The sequence below is a fragment of the Syngnathus typhle genome, linkage group LG4 (genome assembly GCF_033458585.1).
Source record: "Syngnathus typhle isolate RoL2023-S1 ecotype Sweden linkage group LG4, RoL_Styp_1.0, whole genome shotgun sequence".
Lineage (NCBI taxonomy): Eukaryota > Metazoa > Chordata > Actinopteri > Syngnathiformes > Syngnathidae > Syngnathus > Syngnathus typhle.
Window position 1 is genome coordinate 16,532,339 of NC_083741.1, and position 13,862 is coordinate 16,546,200.

A 13,862-nucleotide genomic window follows, 5' to 3' on the forward strand; every position below is an offset into this window, starting at 1 on the left:
CTTTTTGTGAGAGACTCTCTTTACCAAAACCAGCAATAAATGATTAAGTGGTATACACAAAAAAAAAAAAAAAAAAACATTATTTATTTATAAATTTCTAGCCAGTTCATAACTTTGCCATTATCTGTATAGTTTTCATTTGGGAGACAGTTAAATCAATCCATCAATTGTCTATAGCGTTTGTACAAACATGGAAGTTAACCAACACCTTGAAAAAGACTGTGAAAAACTTTAGTTGTTCAACTGTACGCCAACTGTTTCCTATTGTTTTATTGGGTTCTTGCAGTAAGTGCGGAATTCCTGGCGGTGGCTGGCTTTCTTTCAGACAAATGGTCACCTTGCAGCGAAGAGCGGGACAAATGCTTGCCAGTGATTTGTTTGCCTCGACGTTAACTGAAAGCAAAAGCATTTTGCCGAGAGGAAAGGCTGCTTTGCACTGCAGAGCTATTTGTTTTCTCTTTGACCTCATTATGCAAAAACCCAAAGTACACAGAGCTAAACTGTATGACTTTTTAATGAGAAAAAAGATTGGTGGCATTAATACCACTGTGAGATTTTCTACGAGCTTTTGCCCTTTTTCTTTTCCCCCTATTTGCATTTCCATTTTTCAAACGACAATATTTTCGCCTTCCCCAAAACTACAGCCGTTTCACCTTCATCATTTGTTACCCGTATGACAACCATAACAGTAGAAAAACATTCAAGAAGTCGCAGCGTTTACTTAACGTGCTGTGCTTTGTGGAAATATGACGTCACCACCAGTTACCAGAAATATAACCATGTAGTCGAATTGTGTTTGCACCAAGACTACCCCTAACAGACCAATGAACACTTTGATTCTGCTAATCATAATTAGCATACTTTATCAGATAACGTAAAGCAGCCCTGAGTAACATCATTGTGGTGGTTGCCATGGTACCAACCATTTAGTTGATCATAACAACCTGACCGAGAATCAAGAAGTATCATTAAAGCTGTTTGAATTTTAAGAATATAATGAAACATTCAATGGACATAAAGTCTACACACCCCTGTTGAAAAGACTTCATTAATATGACCTAATCTATATAATAGGACAATTACACTGCGCTGTCTGCCTTTCTAAATCTTGAGAGAACGTAGAAATTAACAACTAAAATAATGTGCACAGCTCTTATAAATGGGATGTGGCTGTGTTATGAATTACAAATTTTGGCCAAAAAGGACCATTTGCCAACATATTTGCGAGATTTCTGCTAAATTCTAAAATCTTAGGCTGATTCTAGGTAGAGGTAAACAATGTCTTGAATTCCACTTGAGCAGAAGTAGCCAAATGAGAAAATCTCCTCTTAATCTGTCTTAAATCTTTATGAGTTTGATCTTACTGATGTCAGCTTGTGTGGAAGAATTAATTGACTCGATTGGAGTTGTCTCAGGTCAAGAAAACCGACACATTTTAATGAGCAACAGACTCAAGGTGAGACTATTTATTTAACCTGACTTGAGGGAGGAAAAAGTTTTAAAAAGTCTAATTTGCATAAGAGCAGAATGTTGAACTGATTTGCTGTGCTGGACAAAACCCAAAACGTCCTCTGACAAAAGCACAAGGGCCGTCTAGAGGTGAATTATATTCTTTGTGGAGTGTATGTAACTGTATTTTCTATGGCGGTGTGTGTGTGAGAGAGAGAGAGAGAGAGGGAGAGATTTAATAGAGAACACACCTGTTCTCCTTAGAGAGCTGAAAGTCAGACAGGATGAAAATGAAGGAAGGGCAGAGATGATATAAAGAAGGCAAAGGAACACAGACAGACTGGGTCGCCAACGTATAAAGACAGGATTTGTGGAGGAATAATGATGTTCATGACAAGGGAAGGCAAGATCCGAATCGTCAACTCGTGTCATCCAGGTAAATCCTGTTTTATTTTGAAAATATTTACTGCCCCTAGTTAGTGTTTGCTGCTTCCTTTAGTGTTTCTCACTTTTTTTTCTGCCAGCACCAGCCTAATATCAATATGTCCGTTGAAGTAAAAAAAAAAAAAAAAAATCAGAACCAAAAGCAATACAAATCGCCATGTGGTATAATTAATCAAACATTTTCCTTTCCGTTTGTCGGCAAATTAATATACAAAATACTTAAAAGGACAGTTCAAAATATGTGACAGAGATGAGGTGCAGTTTGAAGAATCCCTTGCGATTGCAGCAAGCGCTCATGAAGAAAAAAAAATCTCTGGCTTCCTGATTAAAACTTAAAGCAGCTCTCTCTTCTGTTCTTCCACATTCTTTTCTTCCAGGCAGTGATAAAATGAGTCCATAGTGGCTTATCAACCTTGGAGACACCTGCTGATTTTAAATCTGGCATAAAGTCCCTAATTAACCGAGGGGGAGAATTACTATCAGGTTTGAAGCTGCTGCTCCCTGTTGAATTATTCTTGCCCTGTAGGTTTGGCTTCAATCTGGTTTTATTGGTGCCAAGACTCTAATATTTGATGCCTCGAGATTAGCTTGGTGAATATGAGACGTGGATTTTGTGTGTATCATGTATGGGAATGTTTATTTTACTTCCAAAATGTATTACATTTCTATTTCATCTATAGAATAAATTAAATGATATTAGCATTTTTTGCACAAAAAAAATCATATCTTATGTTGACGTACGTTTAGTAGCTTTGTTCAATTAATTTTTTTAGCTCAATATTTTCTTTGGCTAACTCCAATGTTTACCCTCATGTAGTTTTAAAAAAATAATAATAATAAAATAAAAAAAGCAATAATTTGGTCCACTTTGTTGCTATATCCAATGCGACATCCAAAGCCATGTAGTGAGACATCTTACCCCATTGTGGGGCATGCTCACACGCTCTAGATCACTTATAACTGTGAAAATGAATATAAAATATAAAATATTTACTTGAGACTTTGGCCTTACATCTGGTACACCTTTTATTTATACACTGTATGATGGATTAATTCTAAGAAATATTTATAAGTATGACTATGAACAAGCTTTTTTTTATACATAGACCTATAATAGCTACCCAACCCCCTTAGTAAAATTGGCCTAGAACCGCCACTAGAAGGTTCACTTATAAAAGAAGCTATAAGGTTAATGGAAAATTTAGATGTATAAAAGGACAGTAGAGTGCATTGCAACATGTCAAGAATAATGTCTCAGATGAGGCTCTGATTTAAAAAAAGACGTCGCAGACAAGCGTGGGAATCAGGTGAGGTGAAGAATAAAGCCTTTAAAAAGAAGTTTAAGAGAGGAAGAAATGTTTCAACTACAACGTTTGCTCCCTGAGCTCTCTGGTGTCAATCCTTGAAAGGGAACCAGCTGCACTTCTTTTTGAAAAATGCTGCATTTAGAAAATAAGTGCTCAAACAGGGAAGGAAAATGGTAAACAGTGAATTAGGATGCTATACAAAGGTAAGCAGAGTCAAGCGCTCACAAGGTGGAGGTGCTCGGTCAGCAGAACCCCTGGAGGGATAACGAGGAAAGATGAAGTGTAGAGCGCGTGAGTATGTATGCTAATGTTGATGCTAAGTGCTGATGGCAAGATGGAGCTGAAAGAGAAATTGTTGTCAGTATAAGGAGGCATCTTTCACACGAAGATGCGGCTTTTAACGTAGAGGAGAAGCGTCGAGGATGTGCTTGATGAAAGAGAAGAGGCTGTTGGGGGAAATGAATGGAAAAGGAGTGGCGGCGGAGAAGAGGCGGGTGGATTGTTTGAGGCAAAGAGCCGAGGGTCGCGCGAGGCATATGAGCACACACGACGTGCTATTGACTGAAGACTTTCCCTGTTAATTGCATATTCGACGTGATTGCACTGCAATGGCTGAGCTGAATGAGAATAAGTTCCACTTTTCTTGAAGAAGATGGGAGACAACAATGAAGGAATAGCAAACTTTGAGATGGGAACTTGACAACATGGCAATTTGGGGCCCAAGAAAGACAGACGTCAAAAGAGTATCAGACAGGTTCCCCAACAACACGCATTGTCCTCTACTTTCAGGCACAGAAATGTGATTATTAAATATCCCGTTAAAAGCCTTGAAATTTGCATTTCAATCGCAATCATGCCACCATGTTCTCCCTAATTGTTCATAAACCAGCTGACAAAAAAAAACACTCCATCTTTCTGATGAATTGCAATCATGAAATTGGTTGTTGTTTCCAGTGCCATGTTTTTCATACAGTAGCAGTGTTTGGACATATGAACGTACAATGTCATAAAGATTGAGTTGATTTCCATAAATGAGAAGCATGATAAGATGACGTCGAAATAACCATATAGAGACCACGCGTGGACAACTGGATGCCAGTGGGTGCGAGTAAGTAGGTGTTATATGAATCATGTCCAATTTGTAATGATTCACCTCACACACAGCAGGAAAGTGAATTATGAGCTGGCAAAGACCTATTCATATTTAAAAGAATCTTTGAGAAATTATTTGAAAAGAGGTGTTTTTGAAATTTGTTTCATTGCGAGATGCTCCCGAGGTCATCAAGAATGCTGATATGTGCCATAATGCTCTGAAAACAGTTTCTAGCTTTTAACTTCTAATTTAGCATTTCAAAGTTGCCAATTTGACTTAAAGGGCCCAATTTATGTAGATTGTTGTAAAAACTGGCACATTTATTGAAAGATGAGGTTGACACAGTTACAATGTTGCAAATTCTTATGATCATAAATTCAAAGTACCGTTTTTTTCCATGTATAATGCGCAAAATTTAACTAATTTATTGTCCTAAAATCTGGGGTGCGCATTATACATGGGTACAAAAAAAAATATTCTAAATCCGGATATGATACTGAGGCCGCCATTACAGATGCGCTTTCTTCTCTGCTGTTCACTTCAAACACGCTCCATACGAACACAATGCTCTCGTATCAGACGCTTGCTCGATGACCTGCTCGTTTGCTGTCACAATGTACCCTACACAAATCCAAAACATTTCTTCGCTATCGAGTTTGGTAGCGCATGCGCAGTGATACTGACCGGCAGAATAACATCCGGTTGTTCCCAAAGATGATCTTTTTTCTGAAATAATTTTACGTTTACGGACTTAAGTAGGAGTCAAAATTTGGGTGCGTATTATACATGGGTACAGGCTTTTTTCCAGCATCAACATGCCATTTTTAGGGTGTGTATTATACATGGGGGCGCATTATACATGGAAAAAAACGGTAAATAAGGAACACTGGGAGTCAAGTCGGCAATGTCTCACAACGGCGCAAACATCCATTTCTAACTGTGCCCTGCTACGAAAACGACAAAAATCCATGCATAGAGCTAGCACTTTGCGATACACTTGCACTGGATGCGAAAACAGGGACCATAAAACATGTTGCCTAAATTACTTTTACCTTCGTCGTCTTTCCCGGTATGTAATGTGGGCTTCATTATTTTATTTCCACACTGCAGTTGATTCATTACACTGCCAGACGCTTTTTTCCCGCACAACCAATACACAGCTGAAGCCAAGTCGGCTCTTTGGGGTTGATTTCAACATGCAGAGAGCGACCCACATCACATAATTTCCTGCACTCGAGAGGAAAGGAGATTCAGTCGGAGTTAAAAAAATGTTTGACCCTGCAGTCCAAGTTTATGAAACTCAAAGAGAACGTGACCCAGTAGTAATGGCTATTCGGAATGATCTGACCCTTATTAAAAGCGCCTCTGACCGAAATGTATTGGTGCGTGATGTTCAGTCCTCTGCCTGTTTTTACTTCAATCAACCTCCGCTACCTCTCTATTACGGCTGCATGAACACACAGCACACACACACACACGGTTTAGGCAAAAATACACATCTGTGTCCTCTTTAATCTTGTGCATCCTGACAGGCACACACACACACAGACACACACACACACAGGTTAGAGATCAATTTCAATTCTGCAGTTAGGGAACAAGTCAGCAGACAGCCTTTCATCTCCTCAGCCTCGGTCACTTCCTCTTGCTCTCACTCTGCCCACTTCTCTCTATTGATCTCTGTCAGTCTCTTGCTGTCTTCCTCTCCTCCACTCTCTCTTTCAAAACTCCTCTCTTTGCATGACTTTCTCTCAATCTTTCATGCTTTGTCGCCGCCTCTCAGATGTCCATCTCTGATCTCGAGCATCTCGTCTTTCACCCCTCACTCTCTTCCACCGCAGAGAAGCATGCACATCGTATCGAGTCGAGTTAATTTCTAATCCATGAAAAGTTATTGACCCTCCGCTACGCGCCACGGAGGTTGCGCACATTGTCAGTATTGAGCAGGCGTCATTTGAATGAGAGTCCAAGTGTCTCTTTGATCATACGCCCAACATCTGCCTCGATTTACGCATGCCTCACATAGTCTCATGCCTGATTCCTGGTGATTGAAGTAGAAGTTATTTACCTAACCATGGTAATCCCCAAGTCTCTGTTTGATTTGGGTATAATCTGGGGTGATAAGATGTCGTCGCTGTGATGTTTACTCACAGCAAAGTCTTTAGATTAGCCATTAGTCAGAGTGCTGGTGGCTCCCAAAGGGATTAATGTGAACTGCACTCCCTTTGCAGTTGTCTGGATGAAACCTTCAAATGGCTTAGTCTCAGAACACCAACTTTAAAAATGAACATCATGAGAGTGTGACATGTTCTCTGAATGTGAAATGGTTGTTAGGGTATGTAAATGCATGGCCAGGCATGTTTTTTAAAAGATAACAAAATGCAGTTGATGTGGTATGCGTCAAGAAGCAATAGGAAAACATTTTTTTACAAAGGATCATTATGTCTAAAGTTAATTGACATATTGTTGGCAAACTAACATTTTCCCAGAATCAGTAACAAAAAGGTTTTAACACAACGTGATCCATAAAAACATATCATAAATATTCTTCATAAAAATAAAATCATACAAGTATGTTTTCACAGCCATCGTTCTGTCATAAGTGTACATGTTTTATATTGATACGTTCAAACAGACAATCAGCGCCAGCGATTTTTTTTTAACGTATCGTGTTCTTCTCTGATAAAGCATGCAATATGTTCATCTTGAAACAAAGTTAGTGAGTTTTGCTATTCAAAAACACCTACAACTGAGCTGAAAGGAACATAAAAGTTAAGACTTAATTAGCGGGAAGGTATTGCAAGACATGTAAGCTAAACACTCACAATAAAAAATTGTCAACACGGTACTTGAAAACAGAAGATGGCTTCAGCTTTCCTCTTCAGTGTCTCGTGTCTTCATTCCATTTCAATACAATGTGATTACATATGTGGGCTACAAGGACAGTGTTGGCAGTGTTTGCAGAGCTACATTAAGGACACAGATAAAAGTGAAGTTTTATTTTATTTTATTTTTTTATGGCTTTCTAGCCAGAAACATTTTACAGGCTAAGCAGGAGAACACAGAGAATTGAAATGATCTTTGAACATGTCAAAATCAGCACAAAATGAACATCTCACACAATCCAAGCAGTATATTATTAGATTTTTAAGTATAAACAAACAAAATCCAAAGGTAATTATTTTTGTTAACTATTAGTTTTGTCACACAAATAGAATATTCCTCTTAAATACTTGATGAACAACTACTCATCATTGCGCTCATTGTTCCTTTCAAGCACTGGGAATGAACAGTCCTAGCTTCCATTTGAGTTTTTTTTTTTTAATCAAATTTTAATGTGTATTCTAACATGGGTCGATAAACCATCATACACGATCACAGTGAGTTGGCTAAGTAACCTTATTAACCTCCTTGGAAGCGTACTGCAATCATGTCCTGATTTTGTTCTGTTGATCAGAAAGCAATTTACACTCATCTACGAAACGGCAAGTCAATGAGTAAAAAGTCATTGTGTAGGCTAATGGGCTCTCCATGTGATTTTATCGTCTTAGACGACTTTCAAATATATTTAGAAGACACCTTTGACATGCCATTTTGGAGCGATGGCCTTGGTGAATGTCGCATGATTTATAATCCAGACTTGTTATCTATATGGGCCCTTGCCGTTGCCAGTAACTTGTAAGTCGATTTCTCGATGACCCACCGAACCAATGAAAATGCAACAACTCAAGACAAATTAAGAGCATAGTCGACCCCAGGTATTTTGTTTGAATGAACCGTCAATCATCAGCAGTCCTGTCAAACAATTAAGATACGTACATAATATGTACGTGTCAGTGTGTGTGCGTGTGCGTGTGCATATATATATTTGTTTTTTCTCCCTCCATATACATACACACATACGCGCACACACGTATATATACATGAAAGAGTCACTGAAAAGCTTTCCCTGAGTCTTCCTAACAAGATTTTAGTAGGTTATGGACACGGCTTGGGAAATCTGGACCTAACCCCGCTTCCAACGCGTTTGATCATTTCTGCACTCGACCGAATTTCTGACAGGCCAGACATTCATCTGATCTCAGTCAAACGCTCCTAAATCTCCCCAGTAGACCACACGAATAACTCTGCTGTTTCCAGAGTGAGTCAGCTGAACTAAACACAAGCTTGAAACTAGCTTTCCTTGCAAATTGTTGCATTCAACAGAACATCCTTTCTATAAGTTACTGAGCATATTGTTTGCAACGGAAACCAAATAGCAAATTAGCTCATTTAATGCGTATTCATGAATATGTTCTGTAAGGTGCTTTGTTATGGCAACAGCTGTTGTGAACGCGCTATATAAAGATGTATTGGATTGGATTTATAGTTGATCATATTCATCTATGTACTCACATTTATTTTGCAACAATGATTTAACAAGGAAGGAAACAAAAACCAGAAGGCAACACTATTAAAAATCTCTGGAAGTAGTTCAATTTTTAAAATCTAATTCTATAACCTTCCAAAGAAAATCACAGCGTCCCATTACTGGTGAGCTGTTTTCAGATGAGCTACACATGGACAAACTGATTCTACACTTGCCTCGTAAGAATCAGGACTGCAGTAGTCACTGGATGGACTAAGGTCAGCGAGGTCTACAATATAAGAGCTGCTCCTCAGCCGAGTGAACCAGACCAGAAGATGGGAAAAAGGTAAAATTGGGGTGGACTGAGGACAAGATTCAAAAGGGTAAAAACAGAGGGAGGACGCAGAGAAAGAAATAGGGAGTTAAATTAACTTTGAGAAGGTTAAACTTGAGTCTATGCCCTGAAGAGAAGAGAGGGGCGCAGACATTTTATTAAATAATAACAGGATTGGAAAAGTGGGGACCCTCTTTTATTCCTGATCTAATAAGTGAGTTATTTTCAATATCCAAAATCTAAACATTAAGTAAAATATGACTGAATATCCCATATTTTCTTAGTGTATATTCTCTCACTGTCTCTTAAAATGTTTTTTTTCTGGCCAAAACCGATGACAAACTCAAGATCTTTATCAGTTAAAAAAATCAGGACTGTTCGATCCACGATAATATGAAAGTAGAAGAAAGGGTTTAAGTATTTTCTGTGGTGACATATGACTAACCTAGTATATGTCATACAAATGGAAGCACAGCTGTGGCCATATGATTTATTTATTACTTATTGCAAAAGCATTTACTATCACACCCCAAACCCACCAAATAAACCTCTTGCACATGCATGTATGATTTATATATCTGGATGTTCAAAAATGACCATACATTCACCCAGGAAAAGAGGATTCAAGTAAAATGGGATCATTCCTCTTCATCCAAAGTTAGTCATGCTTTCATACAAGGTTATGCCAAGCCCTGACACGACTGACCTGTTTCCTTTTCATAGCTCCACTTCTTTTCTGACTGCCAGTGAATTGAGCAGCATACCTGAGCCACAGAAATATAATGCGTATATAAACCGTGTATCACACAGACACAAAGGCCAGTGTGATCCCCACACGCAACTGCACATTGCACTTTTGACACTGCCGACCAAAACTATAAACGACCTTGACCGAATGCTCTTCCACAAACTTGGCTGTTCTCATTCCAGTTTTTCAAAATATAATGTAATTGCTGTTTGGGGAGAGGAACAGGATTGCTTTTTATTGTATCACATTTTCATTCTATTTAAAAAAAAAAAAAAAAAAGCCTATCCACAAGTCGCAGAGTGAAATTGAAATCGATTCATGTTTTTGTTGTCTGATAACGCCACAAGCGGTTGCTTGCCTCGCATTTAGTGATTTAGTGTTGCTGCTCCCTCCGTATTTTCGTTTAGAAAATTATACAAACACAAATATGGTGGTCACGTGTCATGTTGCTACTGTGAAGTCAATTGATTTATACAGCGCTTAATCACGGAAACATCTCAAACGGCTTTACATGCCCACAGCAGGCAAATATTAACGACATTCTGATCTTAACCCACAGGAGGTCAAGGAAAACTAAAAAGAAAAATCTGGGGCATCGAGTTGGGGCCGCAGATGGGAATCCCTCTTTAATGACATATCACGCAATATTTGAATGAATGAATGAATTAAAAAGACTTGCATCCAAAAAGCGTATCCACCTTTTCAATTTCGTTTTAAGCTCTAATTGGATCATAAATTACAAGAGGTCAAGACGTGTGTCGCGTCACATGCTGCTGTGGTAAAGTTACATCACCTGCGCAAGTGAACTTTTAATAACACAGTGCTTGGCAAGACAACTCGACCCCTCAGCTGTGTCTGGCAGGACTGTCAGCTTTGTATGGTAGACCTGTGCCCTACTCAATAGATCATTCTCTGACACCTCATTGAGCTTTTCTGGGAGGAACATTATGACAGAGGAGATCGTTTGCAAATGCAACTGCAATATCAAGTGACTGCCAGTGGTCAAAAATGAATTATGGCATACAGAGTAGTGCTCAAATAACTCATTTTAGCACAAATCTCACCTACTATGTGTTTCCACATGCGCTTCATTATTCGAATACTGCAGCAACCAGATACTCCACGATTAAAGACTTCATGTATTTGCTCAGTCTGTTCACGAACACTGTAGACACATTTGCTTAAGGAAAGCCCCATTCAAATCGGTTGTGCTGGATTTTTGTTGGTGGAAAATGGAAAGGCAAATAAATTGGGACTCCTTCAGTGATGTTGAAAAAGAATAATAATATGTTGTATCTTGACAGTCTGATACCGTTGCCCAAACAAACACAGACGTGCATGCAAAACATGGCCGTGTGAAGCCAGAAGCGTGTAAACTCAAATTGAACTTTCAGCCAGGCTGAATAAGAGATGCATTTCCATCCGATTACTCATTTTCATAGCTTCCCTTCTCCCAGGTTTACAATAATTGACTTTGTGGGACTACCCCTTTCCCTTTTTTGTTTTTACAATACCTTGGCCATTAATCTTGTATAGAGGCTGAGATCCCCCGGAGTCAAATTCCTTGCTTGGCATGCACAAACTTGGCCAATAAAGCTGTTTCTGATTCTGAAGACAAGTATAAACTTTAGCATCAAATTACAAATTTTAGCTGGTCCGGCTTATAGTCCTGTGCGGCTTATAGCCTGAAATTTACGGTATTACTTTTGCGCATATCTTACCACTGATGCCTCCGTCTTCGAGTTTTATGCTAATTTAAACTTAGAATATCATTTCATGTCATGGTCTCACAGGTTATATTTTTTACCCCTTGTTTTCAAGATTATTATCAAGTCACTGATCAAGAACTGAGATTTAGAATTTCGGCACTGTGCGTAGGGGAACAAAAGAGGAGGAAGGCGCAAACACGACGTCAACTATAGAAAGGCAAGATACTGCTTGGCAGATTATTCTGCTCAACGTGGGATCAAAACTGAAATTTAGAGAGAGATTACCCCTATAACATCGTTAGCAAAGAGGTGTAACTGCTGTGGAAAAATGAGCGTCAAGTCAGAAGAAGATCAGATAAGCATCACAGTGTCCAAGAGTAAACAATAAACCCAAATCTGCCTCCGAGTTCCTGATAAGAAGCTTCAAAGCACTTTTGGCTTCTTTTTGAAAGCCGTTGGACACACCAAGTTATTATTTCGCCCACACTGGGCTTTAGCTGAATTCAGACAAGACAACAAGCAATTGCAATCTGCCTAATAATACGACATGTAAAATTAATGCGTGACAAGACTGGGAACACCTATTGTGATGGTGCAGAGACTTCCTTTAGCAAATAAAAGCTTCACGCTCAAAGACAGGGAAAGACAAAAAGAAATGAGTCATTGGAAGAGCAGGCAAAAGGATGAACCCCATGCCATTACAGAGACGGTCACTGTGTGCAAAATTCAAATGTGATTCCGCTACAAAGTGAACAAAGAGTCACCGAGGGACTTGATGAATTTTGCAAATGACAGAATGGAAATTATGCTTACGCCTGCTTTTAATAATAAATATATCACATTTCCAGAGCCCTGACTGACTTTAGCATTTAGTTATCATGTTTGGTCAGGTGGAAGAAAATATATGCAATTGCATTTGAACAACGAAGTCTTTCATTAACTTAATGTTCGGGATAGACTGACATAAATATTTGTTCCAGGGCCGATTTCTTGTCACCTGCCTGTCATATCGCAGCTCGCTCTCTCATTCTTGGCTCATAGTTGTGTGAAGTTCAAGCTCTTCCATGTAGAAGATTCTGAACCATTATCTTAGAGCAGCTTATGTCATATATAAAGCTTCTACTGGTAAATCAACAGGAGCAGTGAATGCCTCCTGCAGTAAGCACTTATTTGGTGTTAAAATGACCGCGAGGAGCCTTTGGAGGATTTTTTAAAAATCCATATGAATTAAGTTTAAGATTTACTTCACGCGCCTACTCCCTTGTCAGATGAAAAGGTTGTTCAAGAGTAAACAGTAAGCAGTGATTCTTAACATACAGCCCATATGGCTCCTAATTATAGCTTGGCTCTGAACAATTCAGTCAGCTCAAACCAAAGCCAGGCGCAGCTACCTTGTTGCTATTCTGACCTTTTTGTAAATCTGAGAGGCATCAGCTGTGTTATGACAGTGCCCTCAGTGACATTACCATTGTGACGTGAACTCACTGGCACGGGAGCAGGACTCCTATGGCTGCCAAATAAGAAGGTCCCTATTGTGGCACACACAAATTTTGAGACAGCGTCCATTAATGACAAACATTTTTAACTGACTTTCAAATGACCTTCCTACTACATGTTAAAGCTAAAAACTTACTGCGTGTGATGATTATGTGACTGCTTTCAAGATGAAGGGGTGTGCTTGTGCGGGGTACCTCCATGCCGACCATATGGCCAGCTGATTATGCGCTTATGAGGGTCCATACCTGACAGACATTCTTTTCAGTATGCAACGACAAACGTGCACAGCAGCATTAAGGTGTGCGTCCCCGTCTTCACACATTTAATCTCATATGATGATGCTAAATTGACATTACCTGATAAGAAACACCAAATTGAAATTTAAATGAACACTTTCAGCTAGATTTGTTATATTACTTCATCACACTCGACTGTACAAAGATCTGGTTTGCCGGGAGTCCGAGTCACAGCTCTGTAGTGACACCCAGTGGAAACAACCACGTACGAGACCTGACCTAGAAGGTGAATGTTTTCATCTTCGGAGGTGGAACATAATCCTTCAACCAATTTTTTTGGAAACAATTGCTCTCATAGGAAACAATCTTTTCTGAGCAAAATTATATTAAACACTAATACCATTCACTGACATACATAAAGATGTTAATTTATAATACAAATACATATGCTACATGAAGCCTGCTGACATATTAAAAGCACCACCCTGCCGCTTCATTGTGTATTTAATGAGAGTCCTCACTTATTTTGTCTATTACCGCACCGGCAAAGAGCAATGTTAATCTCGGGTCACGTACGGATCGCTGTTTCCCTTTCTACACTCAGATGTGCCTATGCTAGATATAAGTTTGGCACATTTAAAAGGAATCAGAGGAACCATTTTCATCTGCGGCAAACAGAGTTACGTGTGTTCACACC

The 13,862-nt window shown here is 39.1% G+C and overlaps 1 protein-coding gene across 2 annotated transcripts in view; it reads right to left on the bottom strand.

Moving 5' to 3' along the window:
* Window positions 1-13,862, bottom strand: part of LOC133152939 (CUB and sushi domain-containing protein 1-like) — a 290,934-nt gene that overhangs the window by 265,464 nt on the left and 11,608 nt on the right. The gene's annotated exons all lie outside the window — the stretch shown is intronic.